The sequence below is a fragment of the Wyeomyia smithii genome, chromosome 1 (assembly GCF_029784165.1).
Source record: "Wyeomyia smithii strain HCP4-BCI-WySm-NY-G18 chromosome 1, ASM2978416v1, whole genome shotgun sequence".
NCBI lineage: Eukaryota > Metazoa > Arthropoda > Insecta > Diptera > Culicidae > Wyeomyia > Wyeomyia smithii.
The window spans coordinates 78,274,534-78,298,592 of NC_073694.1; the positions used below are offsets into that span (position 1 = coordinate 78,274,534).

The 24,059-nt window shown below is 36.2% G+C and overlaps 1 protein-coding gene across 2 annotated transcripts in view; it reads right to left on the reverse strand.

Annotated features, from left to right (window-relative positions):
- The window catches only part of LOC129717989 (UNC93-like protein), a 37,168-nt gene extending 24,273 nt beyond the window's left edge, over nt 1-12,895 (reverse strand). The window contains exons 1-2 of one of the 2 annotated variants that reach the window (XM_055668348.1): nt 12,690-12,895; nt 12,208-12,576 (exon numbers count right to left, since the gene is read on the reverse strand). The gene's annotated coding sequence lies outside the window, so the exon portion shown is untranslated. Of the gene's footprint in view, nt 1-2,083; nt 2,460-12,207; nt 12,577-12,689 lie in introns of those variants that run through there. The other variant, XM_055668349.1, reaches the window with a different exon arrangement.
- Nucleotides 12,896-24,059: the final 11,164 nt, after the last annotated feature.

Below are 24,059 nucleotides of genomic sequence, written 5' to 3' on the forward strand. Positions count from 1 at the left end.
TTTTATTGGCAACTCTGGCGGTGACAGAGCGGAACGGGGTGTCGGTTTCGTGCTACCCGGAAACCGAATGTAGCGTGTCATTAGGTGGAGGCGTATTAATGACCGTCTATGCGTATTGAGGATCACGGGTAGATTTTTCAATCATCAACGGGCCCGCGCTGACAAACGATAAAACCGCCCGGCTGTCCCCCGTATTTAAATCGGGATCGGCAAAGAATTGATAGACCGCGGTAAACCAGCTGAAATGGACTTGTACAAGCAGCGGAAGCACATCCATGATGCGGTCAGCGAAACAGCGCGAGAAGTGATAAGCACCCTAACGGGAACCACGCGTAGTGGGTGGTTTGAAGCTGAGTGTCTAGAGGAAGAGCAGAACCGGGTCTACGCCAACACGTTAGTAGCAGCTAATCGTATGACGCGTCAGTTGTTGGAGAAGTAGAGCAGTTGAGGGGGCTTTTAAGGCTCTCAAACGGAAGCTGCTAGACTCGGACTCACCAGAAAGACTGCAAAAACGAAATACATGGTGACTGGCAGAGAGCATGGTGGTTCTGCGGCTGTTGGTGCTGCGGTAGAGATGGGGATACGTTCGAAGTGGTCGACGAATTTGTTTTTCTTGATACTCTCGTGACACGTGACGACGAGGTGTAGCCAGCTTAGGTCTCGTAGCCTACAAATCCTACGAAATTTGCGCTCTGCAGGACACGCTAATATTGACAAACTGACGGCAGGTTACAGTGGGCTGGCCACGTAGCACGGATGGCGGATGAGCGACGGCAAGATAATATTTAGCAGGGAACTCGGTAGAGGCCGACGACTTCGAGGCAGACATCGCACGCGCTGGATGTGTGCTGTCGACGAGGATGCCTGAGCAGCGACTGTAAGGAGAGACTGAAGAGGAGCAGCCCAAGACCGAGTTTTGCGGAAGCGTATTCTGGATTCGGCACAGGATCTCAACGATCAGTCGTCATAAAAGTAAAGTAAGTATTTACTTACGTATTATTATTTATAATCGGATTTATTTAAGAATGGAAATTTTTGACGCGATTTTTTCAACGAGGTACAATCAACCGCGTAAAAACGACCCCAGTGTAATTAAAAACTTTCAAGTTATCAATTCAAATATGATGAAAAAGAATCTAATAGAATATTAGGAAAGGTACAGCATCTTAATACAGCTAGCCTAAACCGAAAGACTTTTAGATTTCTATGAGAATAGTAAATTAGGATTTGTCAACTGGTAAACTATTTTACTGAGTATTTTTTGTTTGTTTTAGGTAAAACTGCTGAATCATTCTAGATTGTGTACTAAGTGTTTATTTCTTCGCAAGGTGAATATTTTAATTTGCGGCAGAAGCATATAATTTTGAACTGTAAAAAATACACTACATGTGTTTTCCAAACATTTCGAAATGTCTAACAAGTATAAACAAATATCACATCTCTCGGAGAAATTGAAACTCAATTAAAAAGTTGTCATTTTTCAAAAAAAAAATCTGTTGTCAGAAACGTCGCACGTGAGAACAAAATCTTCTTCGAACATATTTTGGTTTTGTAGGATTGAGGTGTAACTCGTTTCACAACAGGTGTTTTACAGATAGATTCTTCTGCGACAAAAAAGCAAAGCCTTGCTGCTACACTCCGATTCAGAACTTGACCTACTGTCTATTGTACACAGACTTCGCGAATGTCTATCGTAGAGCTCATTCCGTATAAGGTTCTCCAGAAAACCGTGATATAAGAATCCATGTAAAGTTATATTCATTCAAAAAAATATTGTTTGTGTTGGCTATCATATAAAACATGACATTGTTTCGAAACGGCAAAAGGTTGGCAATGTGTTCTGATGCATTCGGTATTTGTAGATATCACAAATTAAATGTCAATGACCCAACAGGAAAAAAATGTCAATAACTGAAAATTTTCTTCGCGTTACACATTTCTAATAAAAGTCTGTAATTTTCGACGCTGGAGTTTATCTTTTGGAAAGTGTGTATTAAATTGTTCTTCAATGATAAAGTTCTTTCCTATTTCACAAGTAGCATTGAGTAAGTTCTTTTTGATTTGAAATCCCAGTCACACTCACCGATGGTCAACGATTTACATACAAATCGCGAACCACAAAACTCGTGATATCGCAGTCACAAACCAACAGCTCTCCACATGCAGGCAGCGTGCGAAATTAATTAGTCGTGCAACATTCACATCACACCAGCGCAGGTTTCGCGGATCCTGTGCGTGATCGCAGGGTGTTACAACAAATCACAAATCACAATTTATCACAATTCCTACTACCGACAGGAAAATCCGTCCAGCTGGCTAGGATCACAAACCGTCTCACGCGGACATTTGCCAATGAAACGGTAATTGGTTGAATGCATCACCGGAATGCCAAATCACTCGATCACTGCACCGAATCAGCCGATAGTGTGTCCAGCCCGACCCGTGTCTGCTGCAAATGAACCAACAACACGTTTGCTCTAGCCAACGGACACCGAAGCTTTGAGTTCGGTAAGCGGCAAGAAATCCCTTCCACGTCAGTTTGATGAGCTATGAAATGAATGACCAAAACAATACGGAAACGCCAGTAGATCGCATATTAACAGAAGAGAAAGATTATGCACCGATGATATGGCCATATAAACCGGTTTGTAGAAGTACTTTGGCTGTATTTCCGATGTCCGATCTGTACGATTCACCGCCAGTCAGCATGTAGGTCTTTCATCTTCGACCTTGTCTATCGCCATCACGTTTTTGCGAAAAATTTCCACGCGCCTTGTTTACCAAAGTAGGCTGTTGCCACAGTGAACACTTGTATTGGGCACCACCGGTCTGATGGCGTCGAGTTGGAATGGTTCATTAAAATTACAAGTATAGCGAAACTTGTATAAATCACGACTTCTACCGCTGTTACGAGTCACAATGACCGAACCAAGCAAAACCAAACACCCCTGATCTTAGTAGCCGTTACTCGTGAAGCCATATCGGATGTCGATAAATATCTTCTTCTCGTTCTTGAACGCAAGCGAACTCGTGTGATGTCGATATCTATACGCACGTACAAGTGACGCCGATGGTGATTCCTAAGAGCATCATAAATCAGGCGGTTGTTACTCGGATGACTGACTGGCTGGCTGGTGCTACTACGCTACGCAAGGTTCGTTACTATGTACTAGGTCAGTGATACGGCCCCAAGGTAAGCACCAACTGTCTCTAATGAATAAACAGTTGCTTCATTACTCATTTCCATATGTTTTACACCATTATTGTGGGCGCACATAGATTATCCATTGTATGTAACTGATTAGCGATTATTATATCCAATGAAGAAACGATTCACATTCAATTGACACGATCGCGTCTATTTTTATTTTGTAGGTATTTATTTGGTTTATTTGTTGCCCACTGAGGCAATAATTCTGGAAAACTAACAACTATTTCGATTACATGAATGCCCAATATTCGTAAACACATTGTGATTCTCTTATGATACCAACTGCAGAACATCCCTAAAACTTTCGATTGCTGATTTAGTTCGATAAGCCTCAAAAAGTCTCAATGTTACATTTTGTTTACATGAAATCAACATTTTGTTGCGTCAAAATTATGAAAAAGTTGGCTAATGGCTCATGCGTTCATTTCATAACCGGTGTACATTTCATCCTAATAGCCAAAGCACATATATTTATAAATTCAAAGGATTATTTGCATATACTGATTGAAGAGGCTTCGATGGTGAAATTGTTCAATACTACCTGAGCTTGTGTAACTTACAAAGATACCTAACACAGTTGAAATTAGCTTGTTTGAAATGTAATGCGACTAAGGTGCGTTATAAAAGGTAATACACAATCTTAAGCACAATTTAATCAACATTTTTTTTTTTTTGGTTTTTGTAACTTATAAGAGCGATTGCCCATTTAGGCTTGAAAATTATGCCACATTAACCCTCTTCAAGCGGATTGAAATCAGTTTTCATGTCGAAAAATGACCCTTTATTACTCATGAACAATATGCACAATTGGCACAAACTGTGATGCATATTTAAAAGATTGTTATGTTTTTTAACCGCACTCAACGGTTTCATAGTTCAAAATTTCAAGTACAGTTATTAAATTGTAATCCAATTTTAGATGCCTGGTGATAGTTACCATATGGTATCGCGTTACCATAACCGCGCGGAATGGGTTATCTGAGTGCAGCTGAAGTTTATATGTGTGTTTAAATTCTCTAATATATAATTTGGTAAAGCTGAGCAATTTTTAACTGCATTCGTGGTCAATTTAAGACTGATCCGCTTTTTTTTTCGGAACAGATAGTTCCAGAGCAGTTGCAGACCGTATATAACTTTCATGAATTCTGAAGGTTCGATTTAATTTCCAGAGTGAAACAAATCATAGTGAAAATTATGGACTGATAACCATCCACCCTAATTGTTACAGGCGGCGCTCTCTTACAAATGCGACATGTCTGTTTACCCTACTGGTATATCGATTTATGAACGAAAATAGAATTTCGAAAAACCATTGCTAACATTTTTTTGGAAAAACCTGAACAAATTATTAGATAAACAAAAACTGATATCTATAACTAATCGTTGTAGAAATAATAATACAGAATGGCGGATGACCCTAAGGGTTAAAACCACTATTACAAAAAATAATAACACATAACTCATAAGTCGTTTATTGTAAAATACATTCTGGTCATAATTCTAAAGCAAGGAAAACGTCCGTTTGAAAAATTACTACCACTAAGAGATATAAATATAAAAACTGTCACCTCTCCAGGAATAATTTTCCAGTATTTCGTTTCAGTTTTCCTACATTATGATTTTTTCACAAATTGTATACTTGCTAAAAACTGAGAAAATTTTTCAGCAAATTTTATGTTAAATTAAATCCCAAAGTATATGAATTAGAAGTTATAATTTTTTCAAAGCAAGTAATGTCCATGAAAATAAAAAAAGTCAAAATGCAAAAGTTTTTAAACTTAATTAAACGTGTTAGAAAGTATTATAAAATTCTGGGATTTATAAATAAATTTTGAACGAAAATAAAAATGCTTTCCTCATTCAAGCCTTTGTTTCAATGTTTACCTTAAGTTTCTTCAAAATGAAAAATGTAGCCTGGTAAAATTTGTTCAGAAGAAACAGCTCATGTATTCTAACATTTTCTAACACCCGTTTATAACTTTTATATTGGGTTCTTCGCCGCTTTTGTTCCCAGACGCCAGATCACACCTACGAACGGAACCGATAAATGGAAAGCTCGTGCTTCCATTTTTGCGGTTTTATTCATTACTTTTTCCCAGCTTTCACACTTTTCTTATACTTTTACAAAAATATATGTAACATTTTGAAAATAAAATTTTAAAATAGGATGAAGTTTTGAAAATGTTACACAAAGCTTTTCAAGAAGATAGAGCAAAAATTGGATATTTTTTATTGTTCATAAATTGTTACTGGTAATGCCAATAAACAGACACGATGGGTTTCCATTCTGTTCGAAAATAGACTGTTGTTCCGGGTTTGATCGATGTTTGTTGCTTATACAAATAGATTTAACATCCATCTTTTGCTATGATCATCAGTCATCTTTTGCTATGATTCATTGTAGGGCATCAGCTCTACACAATCCCAATTCGATGTCTGTCACTCATAATGATAACACATTCCTTCAAACTCACGTGTAAACTCTTGTAAGAAAGAACAATTATTTCTATGTCATGAACATGCCAACATCATCAAAAAATGACAAATTGCAGAATTACCAGAAAATATAATTGAAAATGACCAATCTACAAGCTACTATGCACATGATTCGGTACTTTGAAAGGCGACAAAATATTTAATTAGATTTCAAGTCATTTTTTGATATAGATAGTACTCTGATAAACACCATAAAGATGTCTAGTGATAGATAAGCTTCCACCTACCGTTAGAAGACAAATTTATTCAGTGCACGGAAGCTTGAGGAAACGAAGATATCATCTCATTGTTTGATAAGAGTAATATTTAGGACTAGAGTAAAAATATCACGAAAGTAAAGGTTGAATGCAAAATAATCGAAAATTTACCCTTGAATGGAGCAAGGGTAACAAAATAGATAAGAGGAAGCATGATTATGGCTGTGGAACGATGCTCGTAATAGTTTAGTTTTCTGTAAAAATGGGGATACTATATTCGCAGCAGTAAACTTAAAAGATACTGATTGCGTACTCGTTCATCATTATCCAATGAAAAAATCTGATAAATATATCTTTTAGTTCGCTGTAATATTATTGTGGTCATTAAATAATATGGTAGGCGCGGTGAAACCACTGCACAGTATTAGTACCATACAGATACAAGAAACTCGTTTTTATTCGGGAAAACACTTCGACCCAACAAAATCTATAAGTTGAAAAGCAAGGTTATCAGGGCCGCTAGTCCACTAACCACACTGACATCAACAGTCTTTTTTAAACGGGGATTTTAACATACGATAACAGTCTGTACTCTTTAATATTGGCAATAACAGATCTCAAGTTCAATTTCCTAAAGGTACAAAAACAAATAAAACTAATGACCAAGGTAAGTTGTAAGTTCTATCTACAAAATAGCAGAAATACTTGATAGTAATGTATATCAAACATTGTAAATTTGTTCGAGATGTGATTAAAGTAGTAAAAAATGTTTTTTTGAAAATAATTTCCGTGAAAATATCAATTTCGTTTCGGTAAATCGAAATATATTTATTCTGATGTAAAATAAAAATAAAGCAAGCTCTTTGCATTCACTTGTTTTTACCTACGAAGTAATCACTAGTTGAAAAGTGGAATGGACAAGCGAAAAAATGCGTTTTCTTGAAAATCGACAGAAATCATCAAAAGCTTATTTACCACGCAACCGGAAGACATTCACACGATTTTTTTTGAGGAAGGTAGAACAAGTCATTAAATTTTGTATATAACAGCTTTATTGATACAGCTGATACAACCATGTGACAATAAAGGTTATTCATAGAGTCGTCCCAAAAATTTGAGCAATTTGAAATATTCTTATTTATGGTTCATGACTGTTCATGGATGTTTCATAGTGAAATATATATGTGGCTTCAACAAAAAAAAAAAAAAACAAACAAAATAATGGGTTATTCACATAGAGTAGGAACTGAAGGTTAGGTAAAAAATAGATATCAAAACAAAACGCGAGAAAGCGAAACCTTATTCAGTGTTGGACATGCATGGAATAAGAAATACGAATAGAGTTTGCCCGGCGAACGGATTACTTGGCAGCAGCAGCAGGCTCTGCTGATGCGGGGTTTTACGCTCGAAAATAGCAGTTGATACAGACTGTAAGTAGAATGAACTTGATTGAAACTGCCGACAACTGGATACTACTGGACATATAGTTATGCACAGATCCGCGAAACGCTGGGTGCATTTTGTGAGTTGCCTCAGAAACGGAATGTTTCGATCATGTTTCGTGTTGCCGGAGTTGCTGTGTACACTGTTGTGATGATCGTAGCCAGGGTGAATAACTGTAAAAATTGAAAGGCACCTAAACTAGGAGGCTCCATGTTAGTGTGTGAATCTGCAACATCAGTTGTTTGAACACCTTTTTGAATTTACCTAGTACCAAAATAATTACAGAAAATCTTTGAACCCTGATAAATCAAAAAGGAATGCATTTAAAATCATATTTTGTTCTTATACATTGAAAATATATCTAACTAAATTACGATAGGAAAATATTTTTGATAGTTGCCACCTATATGAGCTATACGGAAAAACAGCAAAACTGTTAAATATTCAAATGAAAAATACATTCAACTTGTCTGCGTTTAATAAAACCATCCTGCTTTATATTTTCAATTATTCTGCCCATCAAATATGAATACCGAAATCGGCAGTGTAACTTCGGTTGGCTGTTTGGAGGGAACTGTTTTAAGTCCACATCCATAACTGAAATAATTAACAATTATCGAAACGATTTACTTTGGCCATAATGAGTAGGCCGCCGTGATAGCGAACTTCGAGCGACGAGTATGAAATTTAATGTCGGCAGTCAGTTCTACTGTTGCATTCTGTCTGTTGACACTAATGTGCTGTTCATACTAAAATGCACTTACACATGTAGAAGCTTTAACCGAATTAATCGAAACAATTTACGCACTCCCCCCGAGCATTCGAATACCGTCAATCTGACAACTTGACCGATAGCGTTTTACTTGTTTATTTGAAAACTCTAGCGGAAAGCTACTATTTTTTGTTTATATTCTCCTATTTCAATAAACGCTTTCTTACCTCAATTTCAATCTAGACAAAACTTAAAATGCCATAGAGCGGCTTCTTGCACTACAACTAAAACGAGTAATCGATATGCACTGTAGCCAAAATCTTCACCGAGCATGTTTGCTCCATTATTTTGTGAATCGTTACAGTTTTTGCATTCTGTCATTGTAATTTTGTTTCATGCCGGAAACCAAACACACGACAAAAAGAGGATTTCAAATACAATAGTCATACTCAAGCCGTCATCCACCCAACAGTGACGATATGCTTTCATAATATTGACTAAGTTATTCTATGGCGAATATTTAAAGAGGAAAGCGCCCAATAACAGCAATCTGAAAATCAAATTACATGACCTGTAAAACCAGCGGAAAAACCATGACAATTTCATATGTCAGTATTTCTCATGTTGTGCGTAAACTTCATAGCACAATTTTCATTCGACTCTTATTTTGCAAAATGAATCAAATGTTAAACTAACTATTCAATATTTTCATGAATAAAAATCATTAATTTTGGACGAGCTCATATCTTTGAAACATTCTCAGTAGCTGTTTCATAGCAGTGAAATTCCAAAAGTAAGCACCAAAAATCTATTCTCTCTTAATGGGCCAATAGAGCATTCGACATCTTCAGGTGTGTGATTTTAGTCTGCACTTTATTAGATTTTTTTTTCGAGCAACTTGACTCTACCGTGAAATCAGATTCGTTTCGCATGCAAACAGCAAAGAGTAACAGGCTGTTTAAAAACTCCACATCAACCAAACAGCACTGACTATAAAAGCATTTGCAAAACTATGTATTATGTTGTGAATAGGAACTTACCAACAGTTTCTTAGTAGGGGTAAACAGGGTAAGACCGCCCTGCGGGGTAAGACCGCCCACCGTAGTTTTACTACCAAGTTATAAAATAATTGAAAAATTTCTTTAACGTGTCTATTACAGTATAATTACATAACATTTTGCACGTTTTTCTGTTTTGATAGTGCACGAACGGTCGCAGAAATAATCAAAAACAACCTTTCAGCTGGCAACGCTATTGTTTCGCGGCAACAGGACTTAAGGTTTTTCAGTCTAAAAATCTATTGTTTTGTTCGTGAATATACGTTTAATCGCTTGCCTGAATCTATCTTCTTTCGGAAATATCGAAGGCCGTGAGCAATCTTGTAATTTTGACTACTTTTTCGGTCAAATATGAAAATGTTCCACTGGGGGTAAAGTCGCCCACTATACAAGGGGTAAAACTGCAACGAATCCAACTGCTTGTTGTTTTACTTCAAGACCCAAATGCCTCGACACTACAAAGGGAATATTTACAGGATCAGTAAAGCAACTTCAAGCCACATAAGACATCGATGATAATCGACCATTTTCGATTTGGTTTAAGCTTTTCTAGTAATATATTTTAACAAGACATATTTTTGAAAAAAGTAAACCTGTGTGAAAATGGTGTTAATGAACCAAAATAATTTTAGAGCCAGGACGGTGTGTTTGATAGGTATGACGTCTCCGGCAGAATTGAAAATAGTAGTTTTTTACTTTCGAAAAAAGTACACACTCTAAAAAAATTTAAAGAAAAAATATAGAAATAGAATTAAAAATATATTTTTTTCAAATTTTTTTGAAAAAAACATATTTTTGCCTGTAAAATCTACAAAAGGTAAGCTAAAATTTTATGGTTGTTGGATCATGGAGTAATAGAAATATTAATAGCTCAATTTTTGGGAGAATTTTTTTTTACGGTTTATTTGGTGTATAGAGTCGTTAGTAATTTTGTTCTTAAAAAAAAACATATAAAATTGAAAATATAAATAAAAGAAATAATAATTATTAGTATTTTTCTATACATAATAAGTCTTCAAAAGAATCATACAAATAGGTTTAATGAGTTTTAATTTTTAGCTTAAAATTAGGTATATTATGAATTCAATATCTTGAAAAACCCCAATTCTGGAAAATCTATTTATTTTGAAAACCAAAAAAGTTACCTAAACATTGATTTGAACTTGAATAATCAGAAAACAAAAGAAGTTAAAACTTAGAAAAAAAATTTTTTTCAGATTTTTCACAGTGTATATTTTATTTAAAAAGAAAAAAAATACCATCTACATCTTTGTCAGAGACACTATACCGATAGAATCAACCGTTTCGGCCCTAAAAATATTGTTTATCCCCAAAATATGGTATGCGATCTTACCCCGCTGGTGGGCGGCCTTACCCCGCATGAAAAAGATCTGCACATTTTCAATAAATTTTTAAAATTTCAAAAAAAGCTGGAAAATAAACAAAAATATTTCAGTTCTTATTTTTTAAATGCGGGTATTGAATAGAAGAACCTCTTAGCGAAGAAAGAATGAAATTGCAGCCGCAACTTTTTTTTCTATAAACAGACTTGCTTAAGGGGGCTGTCTTACCCCGCTTACCCCTACAGATGATTCTCACAACCTAAAATGATTTACCAAGAAATTATTCCTTCAAAATCCTGAAACATTGTATCGTTAACAATAATAATTATTTTAGTGAAGTATGTCAAAACTACCATTTTAATTAACTTGTTACAACATTCTATCAAAAAGTATCCTTAGTAAATATTAAATTCAAATACATAATAACAAAAACAATTGTTTTCTTTTCACTAATTAAAAAAAAAAGAAATTCAAAAGCAGTGACTTCTGACAATCTATACAAATCCTTGTGCTCTCGGACACTTACTGTGACAATACTATTTTCGCCTTAGAAATGAAACATTCAAAGCAACATAAATAAACAACCAGAGATCTGTTGTCCATCTCTTTTAGGCTTCAGCGCAGTATAAAACAACAATCAAACGCTTTAAATCGTTACGTTCCAATAACTTAATATTAAATTAAGATTGAAAATCATGACTGTAGTTAATTGTTCACTGCACTTCGCGAGATTACGAGGTCTAAAAACTAAACGGTCGCAATCCCTTTTCCCCATTTCGCATACCTGCCATGTACGTTAAATGTGAAAACTTATATACACCAGGTCAACGAATCGCTGCTCGGACCCTAATCAGATCTCCGTTCTTATGTGGGCTTTCAAGCGGTTGTATAACCGTATTCCCAAGAGGCATAAAAGGCTAAACTTAACCGGAACGTACTGGTTCAGTGGACCGGTTATTGAAAGTTATTGGAAGCTACATGTAGAGCTCGCTAAAACTCAAGGAAAGCTCTGGTGTATCTATTTTACAGTCCAGAGCACGATTCAAACCATCGCATGAAAACATAAATTGCGATGCGATAAACAATGTATATTTCGTGATAAAATTGTTAATAGAGCCGATTGACAAACAGTTTTAAAGATTTGTGCAAAAGGTGTCAATCTAACAAGAAGGACACGCAGTAATAAGTCACACAGATTTGTACCTTATTTAATATTTTGTCTTTCTTCAAATGGTAAACTCAGACCCGAATGACAATTGTTAAAGGGTCTGAAACAAATAAATAAATAAATAAATAAATGGTAGACTTACGAAAAGTTAAGCAGTCTAATATTGATTTTCTTAGAATAAAATTTAAAAAAAATGGTATTGGTAATATATGTGTTGAAAAGACTCTTCTTTGAGTCCAGCATTCATTCGTTATGTTTTGCATCAGAAGTGAATCAATCTTTTTACAGACAATTGAAACGCAGCGTGTGTGTTTCGACGATATGCTGTTTGAAACTTGCCAAAATTATTAATCATGACTTAGTTATTTGAACTACAGTTAATGGCAATCTTTCGAAAACATTCTTCTCAACGGATATTGTAATTTCAATCAATTCGACAAATCAAATTCACAGGTCACACCATTAGGAACAACCGTCGACATGTACACGCACTTATGATTTCGAGTTCAACCCGTGCCCAGACTTTTTTTCACCATGTTAAAGCTTCAGAATAGTACAAACGAGTTTCCATTCACTCACCAACAGCAGCCAGCGCAAATTGACAGCAAGACGGTGAGCCACGCGATCAAGGGTATGTACAAGAAGAAACTTTCGCGCCCCGATTGTCACTAAAGATCCGTCCGCACCTGGTTCTCTAGAAGCTCTACTGGCAACAGCCACTGCTGTTTTGCATCTATCGCCGCACACCGGAAGCAATAGCAGCAGTATTAGTAGTTGTTGTTGTATAGTAGCGTTTTGTTCCCAGCGCACCTAAGAAGCGAATCTTCATTCTCCGACTAACGACAAATGACTGAAATCTCTGACAGCGATGCCTTCCACAGGTAAGCGTTTTTAGCAGTAAAGCCTTCCTCTCGCACATCACTCGGAAGCAGCAGCAGCAGCCTCGAGCTACCTCGAGTTTTATCAATCGGGCACCCAATTGTACGAAATAAAAAAGACAAATGTGTATGGAAATATAATTATTCATCACTGCATGTCACATATTTTATTATGTCACTTACACGTTCGTATTCACGATCATCCACCGGTCATTATATCCATTACCGCGTAAAGGGGAGAACTATAGAACGCGCTTTTCGAGTCTCGTGTACTATCTACAATATCTATGAACCGCGACCGTGTTTGGTGCCAGTATATGCACTTTCCGTGATTCGAATTTTCGTCAGAATCGCTACGTAAACAATAGAACTACTCTTTGGATGTGTAAGTAGATTACAGATCCATTGTCAACGCAGATCATCAGCGTAATTACAATACTGCATATGATCTTTTATTGTTAACAAAACGGTCAAGAGCCACGTGCTTTCGAACAGGCGCACGAATAAGCTGATCCCGAAGAACGACAAAGATGAGCTGACAGCTTTTGATCTGAGCACAGTGGTGCAGAGTGAGACGAGAGCGACTCAAAATTATATCTTTCTTTGCTCGGTAAAGCTACTGTACAATCTTAGCTGGAAGGATTATATTTGTTATTGTGTCTAAAATATGAATTTTACTTGATGAGATTGCCTATATAGATCATAGTCGGCTGTAATTTTTCTGAATAACTATCCGGCTGTCCGCAGAATAATATAATTTCTCAATTAAGTAGGTACATAACAAAGCTCCTCTGGACTATTCTGCACCCATCAAACATAATATTTAAAAATATATTATTTTAAAACAAGCTTCAAGTGGATCCTAGAGTGGTCGCATTTTATATGGCCGTTTTGAAACTATCGGTCTTAATAAGCACCGGGCAGAAAAAGTTTCCTTTTGGCCTCTACAATAGGCCACAAAAATTTTAAGTTGATCGGAGTTTTCTTTAACGAAATGGACCCACAAATCACTCGAATATTCTTTTTATTACACTGGGGTCTTTTTTTACGCGGGTTATTTTCATGCATTTTTTTTAAACGCGATTGTTTTATAATAACGCAGATTATTTCTACGCAATTTGGAAGATTATTTGTACGCGGTATCAAATAAGTTTGGTATAAGTGAATCTTACCTAATCATTTAAACTTGTATTTTTTTTATAAAATAGTAATGTTACTAACCCAATTTAAGTTTAAAATTATCTATAACTTTCGGTGTTTGTTTGCTGATTTTAAATGAGGTGAATGTTTTTCCCGATATGACTCAACAACTCGCAGTATAAACTAATGTTCGTCTTCATTATGTGTTACAACACGGTTACTATCTTTCATAAATTTAACATCACGCTCTGTGGTGTCGTTTACATAGAATAATTTTGACAGAAGTTTGATGCAGTTTGATATACCGCATTACTTTTATATCCGGCTGGATTATGGTCGAGAAAAAAACCCAAACATTATCCACCTAGCGGTCAGACCAAGCCTTTCTAATTTGAACTTATTATCTGTTGAAATAGATCTACACGAATTCTGAAAATTGAAGTTTTCAGAAAAAAATACCCGTTGATAATATTATTTGCTGGATTTATTTTCCAGTCTGAATAACAAATTTTTGGTAGCCAACAGTGGAACTATACCGAACATTTAAAATATAATATTCAAACACATAACATACATTAACATATGCAAATAACATGAAACAAACATGTTTGAAATTTATGACGTGAAATTATTTTGATCGTGGTATAATCGAAACTACAGTACACTACTCATATTTAGATTGGACTCGATTATGTATCATTCAAATAAATAACATTTTAGATTCGAATATTTATAGTCGTATTTTTTCTATTTAAAATATGACATTCTTTTCACAACTTTTAAACAACGTGTTCAATCTTTATAATTCATCAGTTAACCCTTAACTAGCCCGTTCATCTGACATCAGTATAGCTCCAATCGGTTGTGTAGTTTCTGAGACAATGAAGTTTCGTGATTATCATATTTTGATACATTACAGACGAAGTTGCACTCCGATTACAATAAAATTCAATAGGGTGTTATGCGGCACCTAGACCTTTCATTTGACACTAATTTTGTGGAAATCGGTTCAGCCATCTCTGAGAAAAATGAGTGAGCTGAAGTATTCTTCGGAATATGTTTCGTTTCCATTTCAATGGATTTCACATTTCTAAACATAACAGGCAAAGTAATAGTCCGATTGAGAAAAAAATCAATGGGGTCCTACGGGGCAACTAGACCTTCCATATGACACTGATTTCATGAAAATCGGTGCAGCTATATCTGAGAAACATGAGTGAGATTAAATAGTCTCCAGAACACGTTTTCTTTCCATAACTTTGGAACCACATATCTTTGTGAAACCTTTGTGAAATTCAAAAGTTAAAGGTTTTTTGAACAACCCGTTCATTTGAAACCAATTTTGTTAAAGTCGGTTTCGTAGCTTCCGGTTTCGGGAAACAGCATAAAAGACAAATATTACCAAAGGAACGATAGTTCCCAGAGGCTGGAAGTCAACTCCATACTTCATTATGATAGATTTTCGTTGATTTTACAGTTTTATACATAACGGTTGAAATAGAGCTGGTCTCGAGGTACGGTGCTGGCCTTGCAAGCCAGTCGTCGTAGGTTCAAGGTTCGGCTCGGAAGAGACTGTTAGTGTCAGTAGGATCGTAGCGCTACCCGATCAGAAAGAAAAAACAAAAATGTAACAGAAGCTGTTAGTTTGTTACGGGAAAAACCTTACAGGCTGTGTTTTCAATTTGATCCCGTTAGGTGTTAAAATAACAGAAATTATAACAGAAATGATTCTACTAGTATCAAACACATATCAAAATTTGTTACTAATGTATCAGCTTTCTAACAAAATAAAATAGTATATAGAGCAGTATAATAACAAACATTGTTAGAAACAACAGGTTTTGATAAAAACGAAAAAGAAGTTAGACTTGTTTCAGACCTAATTCATTTTAGGTTTTGTTATAATAGCTCAGTCAGATTCAATTTTGTTATCAAAATTATATGGAAAAATACAAAATTGTATCAAATATGTTATTTGTATCTCGCGTTGATAGTATTTTGTAATTTTTTAGTTATGCTCTTCTGATCGGGTAGCCCCGCAATTGTCTTGTACACTTAACAATTGGCTGCGGAGCCTGTGTATAATAAACAGAAGGTCGAGTTGCGAATCGTAATTTAGCACCACCAAGGCAAGGTTGAAATAGAAGTCCGATTATCATCAAATGAAATGGCAACCTATAGGACAGCCAAACCTTTCATTTGACCTTAAGATTGTTGAAATTAATCCTGCCATTTTTGGGAAAACGAGTGAATTTGAAAAGTCATTGAAACACGTTTCCTTTCTCAACTTTTAAACCACATGTCCAATAATTATGGAATTCATTAGTCAACTCTTAACTAGCCCGTACATTTGATATCAATATTGTTCAAATCGGTTGTGTAGTTTCTGAGATAATGAAGTTTCGTGATTTTCACATTTTGATACATTACAGACAAAGTCCGATTTTAATAAAATTCAATAGGGTGTTATGAGGCAGCTTGACCTTTCATTTGCAAATAATTTCGTGAATATCGATCCAGCCATCTCTGAAAAAAGTGAGTAGTTTTCGGAATATATTTCTTTTCATAGTTGGATTTCACATATTTAAACATAACAGGCAAAGTAATAGTCCGAATGCGAACAAAATCAATAGGGTCTTATGGGGCTACTAGACCTTCCATATGACACTGATTTTATGAAAATCGGTCCAGCCATCTGTTAGAAACATGAGTGAGATTAAATAGTCTTTAGAAGACGTTTCATTCCATAACTGTTGAACCACATGTCAAATCATTATAAAATTCGAAAATTAGGGGTTTTTCAGGTGGGCTACCTCATTCATTCATTTAAAATCAATTTTGTTCAAATCAGTTGCGCAGTTTCTGAGATAATGATGTTACGTCATTTTTACATTTTAATACATAACCTTTAAACTAAAAACCCGATTGCAATGAAATTTAATAGGGTCTTATGGGGCAACTAAACCTCTCAATTGAAAATTACTTCATGAAAATCGATCCAGCCATCTCTGAGAAAATCGAGTAAGATTAGAAGAGCGTTACACACACACATACAGAAAATGCTCAGCTCGTCGAACTGAGTAGAGTGATATACAACTTTCGACCCTTTGCAGCACTTTTATACGTTTAATTTTTACAGTGATTACTATAAATTTCTAGGAGAAAGGCAAAATATTATTAGGTTCAAAACTCGAAAAGGAGGCATGGTTTTGTATATAACATACTAGTAACCTAACTGATCATTTTTCGTTTAATCTCAAGCGGAACGTCTGGGTCTAATCTAAGTTTTTGGGCGAATTATTGGATCATTGGGGCTGTGAATTGATTGATTTCGTTTGGTGCTTTTGCTAAACGGTTGAAAATTATTGTTTCAGGTCCGCTGCATTTGTAATATTTCTTTTCAAAAACATTTTTGCATACAAGTTTACAGATATGAAGACGACAAGTAAGACTGGTTAGTTTTCTAGCGAGGAAATAACTTAAGAGAAAACAGCACCACAAATTTGTCCGAAATATTCGGCGATATTTTTGCCAGAGCAATTTTGGGCGCGCCCAAGAACGCAAAGTTTTTGTTCCATCATAACTCACCAAAATTGCTATTCGATCAACATAAAATCGACCGACTGAAATATTCGGCGATATTTTTGCCAGAGTAATTTTGGGCGCGCCCAAGAACGCAAAGTTTTTGTTCCATCATAACTCACCAAAATTGCTATTCGATCAACATAAAATATATGTTAAAATTTTACCATCTAAATGAACCTAGATTAATGGCATTGTACTATTTCGCAGAAAAAAAACCAAATTAATCCACTTAGCGGTGAGACCCAGCCTTTCTCATTCAAACTTATTATATGTTAAAATAGATTTACACGATTTAAAAGAAAAAATACGCTTTGAAAATTTCTGCTGGTTTCATTTTTCACTCTAAATAAGGAATTTTTGATAGCCAACAGTGCAACTATACCGAAAATTAGAAACCTAACATTCACACACATATGAGCATACATTAAAACATGCATATGCAAATACCATGAAATAAATATGTTTCGAATACATCACGCGGAAAATCCAGATGACTACTTCTGGTTGCCGGAATACAGCCTAAAATGGCCAAATTTTGCCGAATCCGGGTATTACAATGGCGAAGATGCCGACTTTCAGTTTCTGACTTAAGATGACCAAATATCATCAATTATGAGTATTGCGGAAGCGTTGCACCCAGAGGCCAGAAATCAACTTAGGACACCATTTTCAATTTCAAGATACATAGTAGCTTCCGATTTCCGGAAAACAACCTTGAAGGGACAAACATTACCCAATGTTTTTAGGAACATTCCGGGCCCGCAAGCTGGGAGTAAACTCAATATTTCACTTTGTAACCCGAATTTGCAGCTTCCGGTTTCTGGAAAACATCCTTAAATTGTCAAATACAATTCAATGAAGGTATATCCCTTCTTTGGGTACTTGAATATTGATGTTATATATAAAGTAATAATTAGGTATAGTATGTTTTGCCTTAATATTTGTGCTAAAGAAAACGTGAAATGATAGAAATGACTTTTAATTTCTACTTCAATCCCGAGCAAGGTCGCAAACATTGAAATGGTACAATATCAAATTTAAATGATATTGAGGCCACATATTCTGATCGTAGCTATAGTTTTAAACAGTCTCTGGGTTGCATTTGTTCCTATAACTTTTAAACTACATGTTTAAACATTATAAAATCCATTGTTTAAGGGTTTTAAAGCCCATTAATTTGAATTCAACTATGTTCATAGCTTCTGAGATAAAAAAGCGATTTTCACATTTTGCCGCAGCGCCAAAACTGAAAGTTTGATTACAATGAAATTCAATAGCAACCTAAGCGGTAAATAGACCCTTCATTTGACACCAAGATAGAAAGAATCGGTCAGACCATCTCTGAGAAAAGTGAGTGCGAAAAAAAGTTGCACATACACACGTACACACCACACACACACACACACACACACACACACACACACACACACACACACACACGCACACACACACACACACATGTACATCTATACATGCATACATGCAGAAAATGCTCGATTTGTCGAACTGAGTCGAATAGTATATGACATTCGGCCATTTGGATCACTTTTCTATCTTTTAATTAGTCAGTGATCGTTAGGAGAAAGTCAATATGTTTACTTTCATTATATGATTTCACATTTTTATCAACAACGGACAAAGTTACAATCCGATTTCAATGAAATACAATAGCAACCAATGGCGCAACTAGACCTTTCATTTGCAATTAATTTCATGGAAATCGGTCCAGCCATCTCTGAGAAAAGTGAGTGAGAAAAAAAAGCTCCACACACATACATACATACATACAAAAAATGCTCAGTTCGTCGAACTGAGTCAAGTGGTATATCACATTCGGCCACTGGGACCACCTTTTACCTCTGGTTTTTCAGTGATTGCTATCCTACCTAGGAGAAAGGCAAATCCAAAATTAAATAAAATGTATAGAAAAAGATCCAAACGATAAATTTACAAATATTACGTTGTCAATGAAGTCGGATTTTGCTTCACTTATCCGATTGTGACGGTTCGTTCCACGCAGTTGCTACGATTAAGGGTATAGTCACTGTATGGTAGCTTAAAATCCTCTAACGAAAATAAGGGATCATGTTTGCCTTTCTCCTAGAAAGGTATAGCAATCACTGAAAAAACCAAAGGTATAAAAGTGTTCCAAAGGGTCGAATCTCGTATATCAATCGACTTAGTTCGACGAGCTGAACACTTTCTGTATGTGTGTGTGTATGTGTGTGTGTATGTGTGTGTATGTGTGTGTATGTATGTAACGCTCTCCCAAACTCACTCGATTTTCTCATAGATGGCTGGACCGATTTCCATGGAATTGCAAATGAAAGATCTAGTTGCCCCATAAGACCCTATCGAATTTTACTGTAATCGGATTTATAGTTTCGAAGTTATGTATAAAAATGTGAAAATCACAAAACTTCATTATCTCAGGAACTACACAACCGAATTGAATAAAATTAGTATCAAAAGAACGAGCTTGTTTTTTGAACCATTTGTAAAATAGTTTTATAATGATTGGACATGTAGTTCAAAAGTTATGCAAGGTAACGTGTTTGAAAAACTATTTAAACTCACTCACTTTTCTCAGAGATGGCTGGACCGATTTTCACAAAATTAGTGTCATATGGAAGGTCTTGTTGCCCCATAATACCTTATTGAATTTTATTGTTATTGGACTCAAACTTTGTCCGTTATGTATAATAATGTGAAATCAGGCTATGAAAAGAAACATGTTTCTAAGACTGCTTGAGCTCACCCACTTTTCTCAGAGACAGATGGACCGATTTTCACGAAATAAGTTGCAATAGAAATACCTGATAAGACCCTATTGAAATTTATTATAATCGGACTGTAACTTTGTCTTTTATGTATAAGAATGTAAAAGTTATGAAACTCCATTATCTCAGAAACTACACAACCGATTTGAACAAAACAGGCATCAAATGAACGGACTGTCTTCAAAACCCCTAATGACGTTCGAATTTTATAGAAAGAAACGTGTTCAGGAAACCTTTTTAAATTCACTCGTTTTGCTAAAGATGCCTGGACTGATATCAACAATCTTAGTTTTGAATTGAAGGTTTAGTTGCTTAATTAGTACCTATTTAATTTGATTATAACACTGCTTGACATAATCGAAAAAAAAATGCTGCTCTAAAGCACACAATAGTTATTCTAGGAAGAAAACAATTCATAGGAATAGTTAAAAAGCAGTAAATTTTCATTTTTTCAAAGTTGACCTTCGGTGCCACATAAATTTCAAATATTATGCCCCAATTATTCCTTCAAAGACAACATCAATATTCTAAAATCCAAAGAGTTGATATACCTTTTTTGGATTGTATTTGGCAATTGAAGGATGTTTTCTAGAAACCGGAAGTCGCGAATTCCGATTTCAAAATGAAGTGATTCTGGCCTCTGAGCATCATCCCGGGTACTAAAAAACTCACATTGGGTAATGCTTGTCCCTCTTAGACCAGTGAAACCGGAAGCTACTGTCTAGAATTTTGGTATGGTTTTGGGATCATACCGCTTTCCCAAATTGAATATTGGATGATATTTGTCACTTTAGACTATTGATCGGAAACTGTCGCCATCTTAGCCATCGAAATACCGATTTTTATCGATTTTATGATTATCGGGCAACCAGAAGTGGTCATCTGGATTAAAAATGATTCTGGTCACTGGGTATAATCCAGGTTTCAAGAACCCATATTGATTGGTATTTGGCCATTCATTCGATGCCCTTCAGAAACGATCAGTAATATCGACTGCGTTAAAGAATTTCATTTTCACTGATCAGATCATTCAAATTAATGTATAAGGAACAACATTTAATTATACAATATTTGCAATGTACTGACTAAAGTTGACATAAACAATCTATATATTTATACGCAATATATGAGTACAAATCGAATATACCACGATCAAAAACAAAATCGCATCATATATTTGAAAGAATTTAATGTTATTTGCATGTACCTACATGTGTTAATGTAAGTTCATATGTGTGTGAAGTATAGTATCACTTGCAAAACCGAAGATAACAAAGTGCTCCCAAGAGGCGAATGGCATATATCACTCGACTCGGTTCGACGAGCTGAGGATTTTCTGTATGTGTGTGTATGTGTGTGTGTATGTGTGTGTATATGTGTGTGTATGTGTGTGTATGTGTCTTTTTTTTAAGGTGGCGGGGAAATCTGCAAACAGACACCTGAGAAGAGAACTCAGGGTGTGGGGATGAGACTAGGGGAGAGATGCTGGGGTTCCCCCAGACACCTACTGATTCCTGTCCCGACCCACTAAAACCCCTCCAGTCTCCAGTCCTGTTCTTCCCGGAACGACGGTTAAGTATTACGTCGGGAAGTGGCTTTTGTGCGTGATGCACCCTCTTTACTCTTATAACCTCCTAGCTAACTACCTGGAGACTGGTAGTTAGCTACCACTGGCGTGTTGGTGATTGACCCGCCACTCACGTTGTAGCTCCAGGACAATCTGGGAGGCGGCCACACAGGCCGCGTTCCAGATGTCCGGGTCGTCGCACATCCTCCGGACGAGATTGTCCGGAGTAGTGCCAGGCCCGCTCACAGCCATCATGTTGCTCCTCGCTCTTACGTAACGGGAGCATACGAAGAAGACATGCTCTGCAGTCTCCTCCTCTTCCACGCACTCGGGACACATGGGGGACCCCGCGTGCCCGAACCTGTGCAGATATTGCCTGAAGCAACCATGGCCCGACAGGATCTGTGTCATCATGACTTTGTACATCCTCTCTATTCCGGAAATACCCATATTGGGTGGTATTCAGTTTAATTCGTTGTTTTCCAGAAATTGAAAGTGGTCATCTTCGAATTCAAAATGGTGTCGAGGGTCAATGCTTGGTTTCTATACATGATGTATAACGGAAATATCTATATGTAGTAGTTTTCGGTAATTTTCGGCTGTTTACAATCCAAAATGGTGTCTAAGATCAATTTGTAGCTCCTCGCATCGTTCCGGTGATACTCATATTGGGTGGAATTTGCTCCCTTCAAGCTATTTTTCCGGAAGTCGCTATCTTGGAGAGTCACCATCCCAAGTAACACGCGTTGTTATAAAATAGTTGACGTTACCTATTCCATGACATCTCTATCACTAGAAAAGCCCAAAAATATCGAAGGCTGCTATAGAACAAGTACCGATACTATATGAAGTATAACATAACTGCATAAAAGCAAGCCAACTTGATAGAATGAAGTGGCAAAACACATCTCGAGTACTAGCCTATGGCAATGCGCAAATCTGTTGCTACGACAACTGCTAAATAGCGCATGCGCAAATTTGTTGTTATGCGTAGTGCAACTAGATCTACAATCATTTTTATCAGTGGCAGTTTAAATTATAATTAATGGTTGACAAAAATTAATATTCAACCTTTCTTAATAAGTTGTTTTTTTTTTTTTGAATATTTAAATTGTTTTCGAATAGTTTCAACGTTATCTGGACATAAAATCTAACAAAATTAGAAAACGTTGTTAAATATACGATAACAAAAGTTGGAGTTATCATCTGATGGCGCATTTTGATCCGCTTCGAATAAATATACGAATCGTTCGAATAATTCAAATATTAATTTGATCAAGTAACTTTACGTTTATGAAGAAAAAAAAAGTAACTTTACGTTGACTGCTGAATACTATGACCTTTGTCCTAAGGAAAAACCGCTTTACGGGTGCGTAGTGGCCATTTTTGGCTGTTTTTCAAAAACCGGAAGTTGCCATCTACAATTCATAATGGTGTCTGAGGTCAATTTTCAGCTCCTCGCATCATTCTGGTTCCGGAGATACTCATATTGGGTGGAATTTGGTCACTTTAGGCTGTTTGTCAGAAACCAAAAGTTGTCATCTTGGACTTCGAAAGAGCATGTGAAATGTCATTCTGGCTCCGGAAACATTCATATTGAATGGTACTTGGTCATTTTCGGCTGTTTGCCAGACACCGGAAGTTTCCATCTTTGAATTTAGAATGATGTCTGTGATCGATTTTTAGCTTCTGTACATCATTCTGGTTAAAGAAACACCCATATTGGATGGTATTCAGTCATTTTCGGTTGTTTTCCAGATACCGAAAGTCGCCATCTTACAATTCAAAATGTTGTCTGAGTTCGATTTGTGGCTTCAGTGCATTACACGATTTCGGAAATACCCATATTGGGTGGTAAATAAATTTCCGCTGTTCTTCAGAAACCGGAAGTCGCCATCTTAGATTTCAAAATGGCTATTGTAGACAATTTTTGGCCTCTGAGCGTCTTTCTGGTTAAGGAAACACCCATATTGGGTGGTATTTGGTCGTTTTCGGTTATTTTCCAGAAACCGGAAGTCGCCATCTTTGATTTTAAAATTGCATTTGGAGACAATTTCTGGCCTCTGAGCATCATTCTGGTTAAAGAAACACTCATATTGGGTGGTTTTTGGTCATTCTCGGTTATTTTCCAGAAACCTGAAGTCGCCATCTTGGATTTCAAAATTTGGAGACAATATTTGTCCTCTGAGCGTCTCTCTGGTTAAGGAAACACTAATATTGGGTGGTATTTGGTCATTTTCGGTTATATTCCAGAAACCGGAAGTGGCCATCTCGGATTTCAAAATAGTATTTGGTGACATTTTCCGGATAGAAAGCGGAAGTTTCCATCCTAAATTTAACAATGGCGCTTGGAGTCGATTTTTGGCTCCTGTGCATCATTTTGGTTGTTTTTCGGAAAACCTGGTTGAAATATCTGTTTAGTTTGTTAGTTTGTATGGGAGACCTCCCTCCCTTGCCGGGGGAGTGTCAAACCACCAAAGA